General features: G+C 42.1%; 1 pseudogene; it reads left to right on the top strand.

Moving 5' to 3' along the window:
* The first annotated feature begins 7,915 nt into the window (after positions 1-7,915).
* LOC149208101 (protein DWD HYPERSENSITIVE TO UV-B 1 pseudogene) lies at positions 7,916-8,680 on the top strand (annotated as a pseudogene).
* The last annotated feature ends 1,365 nt before the right edge of the window (positions 8,681-10,045 follow it).

The raw sequence follows: 10,045 nt of genomic DNA on the forward strand, positions 1-10,045 counted from the left end.
GCGCAATTCATGGAGGGAACATGCAATCTGCTTCTGGGAGCTGTTGGTTGGGAAAACTGCATTAAGGCCGGGAGGCCGGCCTGCTGATCATCTCTGCACAATTTCTGAGCTGAGCTGACTGATGGGTAGCAGAAGGCCTGCTCATGAGCATGGCATAATTTCTGAGATGAATAGCCAGTCGACTGTCGGGGTGGCCAACATGAGTGCTGATTAAAAATCTTGCGGGTAGCACTACTTGAAAGAACTAGATTGGTGCTTCTACGCTATTTTGGTTGACAGTCGATCGATCGAAAGCAGGGTGATGGTCAAACTATCAGTGAGGAGTTTGGTTGTCAGAACGTTAGCAAAAATGACTAAGTGTGTGAACAGTCGAAAGATGCATAAGTGATCATACAGACACACACTTGCATGACTTGACAATGAAACGGCCAAACCATCCAGATACACATGTTCAACATGACTGACCGACGATGCAAGCGACAAGCGTGACACTCGTGATTGATCGTTCATGATCGAGACAATGCTTGCACGATAGTGAATGTGACTCTGTGTGTGAGTGCGACAGATGCTTTCATGGCAAACACATCAAACACATATGAAGCAAAGAGTTTGAACATAACCAGAACATGGTTGCAAGCATGACTTAAACATCAACATGTAGAGACTTGAGTGCAATAAACAAGCAAGGCGAATGTAAAGACTCACATGGGCTCACGGAGTGAACCCAGGTGTGTGCAGTCATCAAGTGAAACTCTTCAAGGGAGGCTCCAAAATTGATGCAGGCCAAAATTTTGGAGGGTGTTTGTAGCTGCTACAACAATTGGTGACACACTAGTAGGACTCCATCTTCTTTGTTTCGGTTCATTGCTAGCACAGGGCCTTGATCTTTCAGGAAGTATTGAATCACTGCGCAAGTTACTTCAGTTTCCCCATTTGCCCCATAGACATACATGGTTCACCCTTTGCCAACTCAGTCAAACACAATCAAAAGTTCAACTTAGATCTCAGTGTTTCGAATCCGAGAATGGTAGTTTAGTTCGTGAGTTGAAGATTTTCAGAGTATAAGTTTTCATCTCTGGCATTGCTCCATTGCCAGTAGGCTTGAACAGTACCCTGGAAGAGTCACGCAGGAACACACACATTGCTCCACTTCCAGCGAGCCTAATCAGTACCCCGGTGCAGTTTCATGCATCACCTCTCTATGCAGAAAGCCTTTCTCTTATTTATTTTTGGGGCGGAAGAGGGATCCCGACTTATTGAGAGCAGAAGAGGTTGTTCCTTCAGAGAACTGACATAGGTTTTCTCGTTTAGATTTTTCTCCTTCTCTGTTTCTACTAATTGGATTAGCTTCAACACATAGAGCAGAAGGTTGAGTACATGCATGGGGCTTCCCAGTGTGGACACACGTTCACGGTTGGACCAAAGCTTCCCTTGTAGATGGTTAGTATTTTCCGTTAGGACTTCATCGATCGAAGGTTATAACCAAGCACAAAGAAAATGGACATAAGACTAGCCAAGTGCTACAGTGTCACAAGTCTCTTCAAATTTTAGCCACATACTCTATTCAAAAGCCAGAACGTAGTAGTTGGTAGCACTTATTTCCGGAAACAAAAATAGTAATATATCAAACAAACAAAATGTACGTGAACAAAAATAGTAATCAGAATAAAACAAAGCAAAAGAAAAGATAATAAGAAAAACAAACCAAATGAAACAACAAGCAGCAAGTAGACTATGTACAAGGCACGAGCATGACCTGACCTACTGAACTAATGTTTGAGGACTTGGCCGTTTGACAGGAAGATCATCAATCCTCCCATTGAGTGATTGAAAATGATAGGTGTGTGAGCCAAGTTTCTCGTGGACCAATGCCAATCCATCGGGCTCCGCTACCAGAACCTGGTGGCATTCTAGAAAACCTTCAAGTGAAGACAACACTACTGTCTCAGGTACTGTGTGCAGCATGGGCTCGGATGATGGCATGGGGTAATTGTTTTTACTCTGGGAAGGGTTCAAGTTTCTGAAGTCAATGTGTAAGCAAATATTCCTAGATTTCTTATGTGGAGGATTTAAATCAGAAAACCAAGTGTGATGACGAACTTTGCAAGTAATCCAAACACTTAAAATGTTAATCAATCTATTCGGTGAAAGGAGTACAAACAACATGTATGTGTTACTTATTCTTTGTTGTAATGGCTTGTCTTCTCCTTTACATGGAATATCATGTTGGATTGTTCACATGTAGTGGGTACTTAGGTCATCAACTACTCATGCAGGCCCATCCTGGTACTGTTCAATCAAGTGGTCAATGATTGGTTGCTGCTGCAGTGTGTAACTTGTACTGACATTATCCATGTTTGGATCATGGTGGATCCCTAAGTTTCTCTGTTTGTTCATAGTGTTGATCTTCTGTGTGTTTAGCATGAGTTCTTCAACATCATTGTTTGTGACTCTGAACTTCAAACAACTTGAAATTGTGCATAGTTCCTTGTTTTGGATGGATGAGATGCACTCGGTCCTTGAGTCATCATGCATTCCTGATTTATCAATACTCATGGTCCAAAACTTGTCTGTACATGGACCATTTGGCATGCTGGTACTGCTGCTATTATTAGTGTTGCTACTACTGCTACTATTAGAAAAAAAACTGTACAAGTTTCATAATCATCAGTTGGGTGAGGAAGGAGTCGCAACTGCTTGTTTGATGAGATTGGTGTTGGCCATGTAAGATAACACTCCAATTTCTTTTCCAAGAAGCAGTTGCCAAACATGAGTTCTACAAAGGCCAACGGTTCGTTCTCGCCATCAAGGGGAGTGACATTGTGTTTCATATACCTCTCAGATAACACTCAGATTTGGTTGCATTTTCCCTTGTACAAAAGCCACAGGTGAGACCAGTCTGTAGCAAAGTATCCATCTAGCTTGCTGGACCAGTCTCTGCTGAGCAGTAGACCATATGCTTTCGGTATGTCCACAACAATTATGTTGATGCACTGGTGGACTTGCCTGTCATGGGACAGTCGGATGATCACGTCTCATAGTTCACCAATGGTTGGTACTGATTTTATATCAAGTTGGATGATTCTCACGGATGTTTCGCTCTATTGTGCAGTGATATTCTTAGCAATGGAGAGTGGCATGACATTGGCTGCCACGCCAGAATCAACCAAATAGTTGTGGACATTATAGTTGAAAACTTCGAATGAAAGATGGAAGGGGGGGCAATCTGAGTTTTCTTCTTCCATCTAGAGTGTATTGAGCACAGTGGATAGTGATCTGGGAGGTGTGCATGCTCCCTTGCTGGTAGAGGCTACGTTGTCTGTTTCCATTTGTGCCAATGTGCGCATTAGGATATCTCGTTGGCTCTGGACTTTGGATAACTCAAACAGACTGATGTTCGCTCAATTTTCTTCATATCATTGACTATGTTGTACTATAGAGGTGGTACACTCACTAAGGTGTCTGGGGTGGGACGGATGCTCATTCTGTCTGGCGGATTGTTCTGCAATTTGTTGCTCATGGATGTGTTCTTATCCACCGTTGTCTTCCTGGACTTACTTTGTGTTTGTTGCTTTGAGGCGGCTAGTGGATCGGCCTTCTTTATCAATCGTCTCACTTTCTCTTGCATCTCCTCAAGTTTCGAGGGAGCCCCTTTACTCCTAATATTATAGCGATCATTTTGCTTTTGGGGCTACTTCTCAGTGTTCATCTTCGAGACTACTTGCGAGCACTGATATACGTTCACCACATGCCCATAACTTGGTGCTTCATCAGGTGCAACCTCTTCGTTATCATCAATGTCTTCCGGTTGCTCCTGTATGTCACCATCCACATTGAGTGTATGAGTACAGAAAGAGGTAACAACTCTCTTCCAATTTGAACAAGATTTCTCGGGATGAAATTATTCATGGAAGGAACAATACTTAGGATCAACGCATTGATCGAGTTGGAACATAGGCTTCTATGTATATTTGCAATCGAACTGGCTATTTCTTGATGATTCGGTTGATGAACTACTTGCCTGTCTCTATCTGGGTGGATGAATTTTTGCGAATGTGTCCATCTTCTGTTGCTTGAGTTCAAACATTTCGGTGGTCAAGTTCTTGACAAGGCGAGTGAGGGTCTCAATGTTAGTTGCTTCCTTGTCTTTGCCTTTGCTTGCCATTACTTGGGGTTTTCTGCTCGCATCCTTCGAGCCTTTCGTTGATTCGTCATCCTTGATGACTCTAATGGCATGCAAGTCTTTCTCAATAGTAATAGTCTCTTCACATCTTTCTAACAATGTTGGCTTCACAACTCACTTGATGAGCTGCACAATTGTGGTTGGCAGTGCAGATGTGTAATAGGTCGAGAGTGATTGAGTCATGAGGTTTGGTGTCTGCTGCAAACTTGTTCAAGATACACGTAAACCTCTAATTGAAATATTTTACTTTCTCTTTTCCCTCCATCTTGAGGCTTCCCAATTCTTTGAGTAGCATGGCTGGAGTCTTGTCATAAACAAACTTTTCAAGGAACATATGTTTGAAAGAACCCCAGTTCTATATAGAGTTGGGTGGAAGGTTGTGATACCAAGCAGCTACCCAATCGCCCAAGGTACATGGAAACAATCTACATGCTACATTGTCATAAGATACCTCAAGGGTCTGCAGCTGTAGGTAGAAGTTGTCTAAGTGGTCTTCTTCCTTCATCGCGTTGTTAGGGTTAAACTTGATGTTCATTCTCTCCGCTCGCTTCAGAATCTTGTGCAAAACATCTGGGAGAGCCAATGGTCCCTGAGTCATCCATTCAAGATTTGGGTCAGCCATCTCTTCGTCCTCTTTGTCTTCTTCCTCTCCTTCGGAATCTGATGGTTCTGGATATGAGTCTATCGGTTCGTCTCCGCCTCCACTTCCTCCACTGCCTTCCCCTCCCCCTCCTATACCGGAGTTTGATCTCAAGACTACAAGAGTGGCTTGTTCATCTTCAAAGAATATTGGAGGTTCCTCTCTGTCTTTGATAACTTCTTCCAAACCTTCAAGAGTAGCAAGGATTGCTTCTTCCACCGATGATACAACAACCCTTGTGGGAGTGGCTTTTTTCTTCTTTGATGCATGTGGAAGATATTGTACGCTTGGGATTAGTCTGACTGCTTTCGCAAACTGGAGAGTGATGGGAAAAACAAAGCGAAGGTGTTGATATTAAATCTCATATTCAATTCTTGGAGGTGAGGAGTAACCACCTACTAAATCATAAGAGAGGGAGTGCGAGTTACTGCCATGACCAGATGGTTGATGAGTGAGTGTGACGAGAATTTCAACCATGTACAACTGGCGACCCTCCTTTTAGTGCCAGAAATGTTGATGGTGCTGGACCTGCCAACATTTAAGGGATCACCCTGATATGAAGTCCCAACTAGACCTCACACCATTTGGTGAGGGAGTCCCATCCGATATGATGGTTCAGTTTCTATTGTCTTAAGGATTTACCTCAACTCTTGCTTGTCAGCGCAGGAGAGTGGTTCGCTTTGTCTTCGACAAGTGAGGTTCACATGCCTGGTGAGTGTAAGTGTACTTATGTCAATGGTTCTTTCACTGTGAGGGGAAAAAGGTGAAGGTGAGTTCTAGGTTGAAAGGGATCAGTCCGAACTCGGCTAGGAACACACAACACAAAGGACATACACAACTTCCGGCGGAGCAATCCACTCGGATGTGGTAGTCACAACATACAAGGTAAGATAACACGTACAACACTCACGGATCAGTCCGAGATGAGTGAAACGATTGTTACAACAAGGTTCATGTGAAAGGTCTGTCTGATGTCTGGCAGAGCAATCGACATGGACGGGACAACATTAACAACATATACAACACATTTCCATTAATAGATTATGCATTACAATAAATGAATCAGTTCAGATGTAGAACACATGGTTAAAGAAACATGCATTACAAGTGTTAAATATTAGTCTTACAACAAATACAATACATGTGTGAAAATGTGCTGGCCTGTTGATAGGCTTTTGAATTAAGCGAAAGTTCCAAGACACATCGTTACACCATACATCACTAACCCCGTCAGCGGGGTGTTGGAGCCACTACTTACTCCTCAAAGAAAATATTACAGAATCTCTTGGCTATGTGGGAGGAGCTGAGGTGAAAAGTCCTTTCATGTACAAATGAGGGGGGTATTTATAGCGAAGGGTGAAACTGACCCTTGTGGTTGTTCGACTACCCTCATGATAGTTCAACTTCCATGACTTTCTGACTTACATGACTCTATGTTCAACAAGTGGGTCTCTTAGACTTCCACATTACATCACATTGATTGACAACAAGCCCATAGTGGAGATGTGGGAAACATGACTCATGACTTGACTCGACATGAATTGACAAGACAATGCTGGTACATTTGTGCTACTGGAGTGCATGTCGAGATACAGTGTTGCTAAGTGATGGATGTCTTTATGGTGTATCATAGCTTCGCCTTTGCATGGCAAAGTGCACAAAGTCTTCAATGATCCTTGGTTCGCTTGATGAAGCTCTAGCATGTTGTTCCTTGCTTTCATGTTGGAAGGATTGATAGGGTCACTTGTTCGTGAAGGTGCATGTTCGTCACGTTCGTCCACTTCGCATGCTTTGTTCCTTCATCTGCTTCACATGCTTTTTTCATTCGTCTGTTGGTGAACCCGTCCATCTGTATGTGCTCCCTTCATTCATCCTATTCTTCATATTGACATGTTTGTGGGTGTTGTTATCACTGAAAATTCTGTTGCTAAAATTTTTTAGCCTAGCTTAAAGACAGGGTGTTTTCGCAGCGCATGAATTCTTTTTTAGCATTTTCGCAGCGCTACCTGTTTAGGTGATTTCGTAGCGTGCTACGAAATTGGGGATTTGCTCGAGTTTTCAGCAGAAGGTTCATGTACTAAATTTTGATGATAAGGTTCCTGCCTGAATGGTGCTTACTACTATTGACACTGCAGTGTTTAGAGCAACACCAGAGCCTTTTTGGTCCATCACAAACAGTTGTTCAGCTGCAGCTCATTAAGATTAATCTTCAAGAGGAAACATGTTTAATAATTACTCCTTTTGTGGCTGAGGGCATTATGGTAAATGTCATAATATGGGTGCTTGCAAAGAGACGGTTGACAGTTGTACAAGCAAAAGTTGCGGTGGTTATGAGGTGGACATAATGCACTTTCAATTGGAACCACAATTCCAGGTCGTTTGTCTGGCACCAACATAAGAGATAATACAAATGGCGCTGGAGGCTATAGGTTTGCCCATTTGGTTGATCTATATGCATCCACATAGTCAGTATCTTGTTGGAAAGAATCCAGCCCTGATTGAAGGCTAAAGTCTGTTATGGCCCTGAAAACTACGACTCAGAAATAGATGTTGGAAGGTCAAATCACAAAGTTTGATTTTTGTAATGGTTACGGCAGAAGAAATTCGAGTCCAATTAACTGCGTTCTCCGGCTCATGCTCGGATTGCAGACTTCGTAGATTGGCAGGGATCTAAGAACAGTCAGCGATGGGAGTCCTAGTGCAAAGACTAAGAGGAATCGAGAGCGGATTGTCGTCAAGCAATCTTAAAGGATGTCTGCTTGCCCTTGTATCCAGTGCTTTCAGAGGGGCAAGCTTTATAATTAAGAAGGAAGGCCTGAAACGTGCTGGAGCAACGAGAGCTCAAAGCTGGACTCCATCCTTTATAGCACCGATTTGTTTTCTGATACTTTCGTCGACAATCTGGAGTTAGATTACAAGCATCATATGAGTGGAAAGGGAAATGGTTTGCTTATATACAAGTTTTATGCTGTGGTTGTGCGCGTCGACAACATTGGAGGACGACTTTTTTATTGTTTTGTACAACATGCTTAAGGACAAACAAGAAGTTTCGGCCCAGACAATTTGAGTATCATCCATCTGATGCTAGTTTGATGGTCTTCGGGACTTTGGATGGGGAAGTGGTTGTGATCAACCATGAAAGTGGTAAAATTGTCGGACATGTTCAGTCAGTTGGAGCAAATCATAGTATTCTTGGTCTCTGTTGGTTCAACAAGGACCCTTCCAAGCTTATTGCTGGCTCTGACAATGGCACATTACAACTGTATGATGTGAACCGAATGCGCTCAACTGTTCTTCCTTCCAGATATGGTGCAGGCAGCAGCAGTAGAAACCCTGCCACTTACACATATGAAGAGTTTGAGAAATTAACATCTGTCCATATTAATGAAACAGATAATTATTTCCTTGCTAGTGGATATTCAAAACATGTTGCTCTGTATGATGTGTGCAGTAGAAAACGGTTACAAGTTTTCGAAGATCTCCACCGTGAACATATAAATGTGGTAAAGTTTGCTCATCATTCCCCATACTTGTTTGCGACTTCATCTTTTGATCAGGAAATCAAAACTTGGGACTTACGACAAAAGCCTACACATCCTTTGTATACAACGACCAGCTTAAGAGGGAATGTGATGGTGTGCTTTTCTCGTGATGATCATTATATCCTTTCCTCAACTGTGGATAATGAGGTCAAGCAACACTTAGCTGTGGATGGAAGGCTACATATGAAATTTGACATTACTCCTACAGGAAGTGTTCAGAACTATACTCGGTCATATTATATGAATGGGAGGGATTACATTATTAGTGGGAGTTGTGAGAAAAAAGTTGTTCGTATATGCTGTGCTCAGACATGATCTTGGCAAAGGTGGCCATGAATTGAGTAAGAGCACAGGAAATGCTGGTGGCAGACTTGCTTGCGGTGTTGTCGGTCTTCAAGGATGAATATGAGCAGTTGGTTATTTATAGGCTGGTTCAAATGGTGAACCGTGAAGCCTAGCAAACAGCAGCTATTCAATTTTGTGAGCAGTTTAGAGGAAGACTGTGTTTTTTAAGTCACACAGCAGTTTCGTAGCGCGCTACGAAACTGCTGTAGATGACTGTTTTATGAGAAAAAATGAAATTGATGCTGAGGTCAGCAAATCTTGAAAAGGATGACTCGAGGCCAGTAAGGAGACTATATAAAGCTATCCAGGTATTCAAAGGGTGACAGGTGTGAGTGTTGAAGAAAAAGGTGAAACTTTTCGTTTTTTGCTAAAAGTCTTCCTAAAGTTACTTTATGACCGAATTGTCAGGGTTCTGGTAGGGTTACCGAAATTTTGGGTGGCACACCTGTTCAGTTCACAAAGCGTCCAGATCATGAGGCATATTGGATTATGCGTGGTTATTAAAGGTATTAAATGGCTTGGAGCATAGTCTTTTAGTACATGAAGACTAATGGAAGGCAGGGACCGTGAAAACAGGGCACATATCCTCATCAACTAATGAGTCATCCACACAGCAAGTATCCGAAGCTGCTCGTTCAGTGAATGTTTCTCCAGCATGTCTTGGCCACTACAGAAATGGTACAAGTGTCAAAGTTCAAGAAAGCATCAATGCACACGAGGAGATAGAATTAGAGTTTCAATAGGAATGGGACTCTATGTATTCACAGCGCAATACCTTTGTATTTAATAAGTTTGTTTAGATATAGATAAGGCAATTAATGATAGGATTTCGAGCTCCCCTCATGCTGGAGGAGGAGTCTCAAGTAGTTGTAGTTTTGTTTTCCTATATATAGGAAAAACTCTGATGTAAAAAAGGTTGGAGATTTATGTAAAAACAGAGTTTTCATATTGGCTTATGTAAAAGACTTTGACAGTAATAGAAAGAATACTTTTTCTTCCCAAGATTCATCTTGTGTCTCAAATGCTCAGAGTATATGTGGTTTGGTTTTTATTCATCTTGTTTTACAGTTCACTAAACATGCAATCACTCTGAATTCACCTAGTGCTCAGACTTCCTGTGTATGTTTTTTGAATTGAGGTTCTTCTTGGTAAATGTTTTGAGCATTTAGACATTATATGCCTTGGTTTCCATGATTGAGTAGCTACTTGTTTACTGCAGAAGTGTATGACTCCATGAGCCCAATGGGAGAAGCCTAATTTTGTTGTTCCAACCAGCTTAAATTTCATCTACAGTTTGAAGAGTTAGCCATCTTTTTGTCATTAATGCATATCAAA

Source organism: Pinus tabuliformis, chromosome 1_2, assembly GCF_031772625.1.
Source record: "Pinus tabuliformis cultivar Carrire ecotype Pingquan chromosome 1_2, CPIR1, whole genome shotgun sequence".
NCBI classification, from domain to species: Eukaryota; Viridiplantae; Streptophyta; class Pinopsida; order Pinales; family Pinaceae; genus Pinus; species Pinus tabuliformis.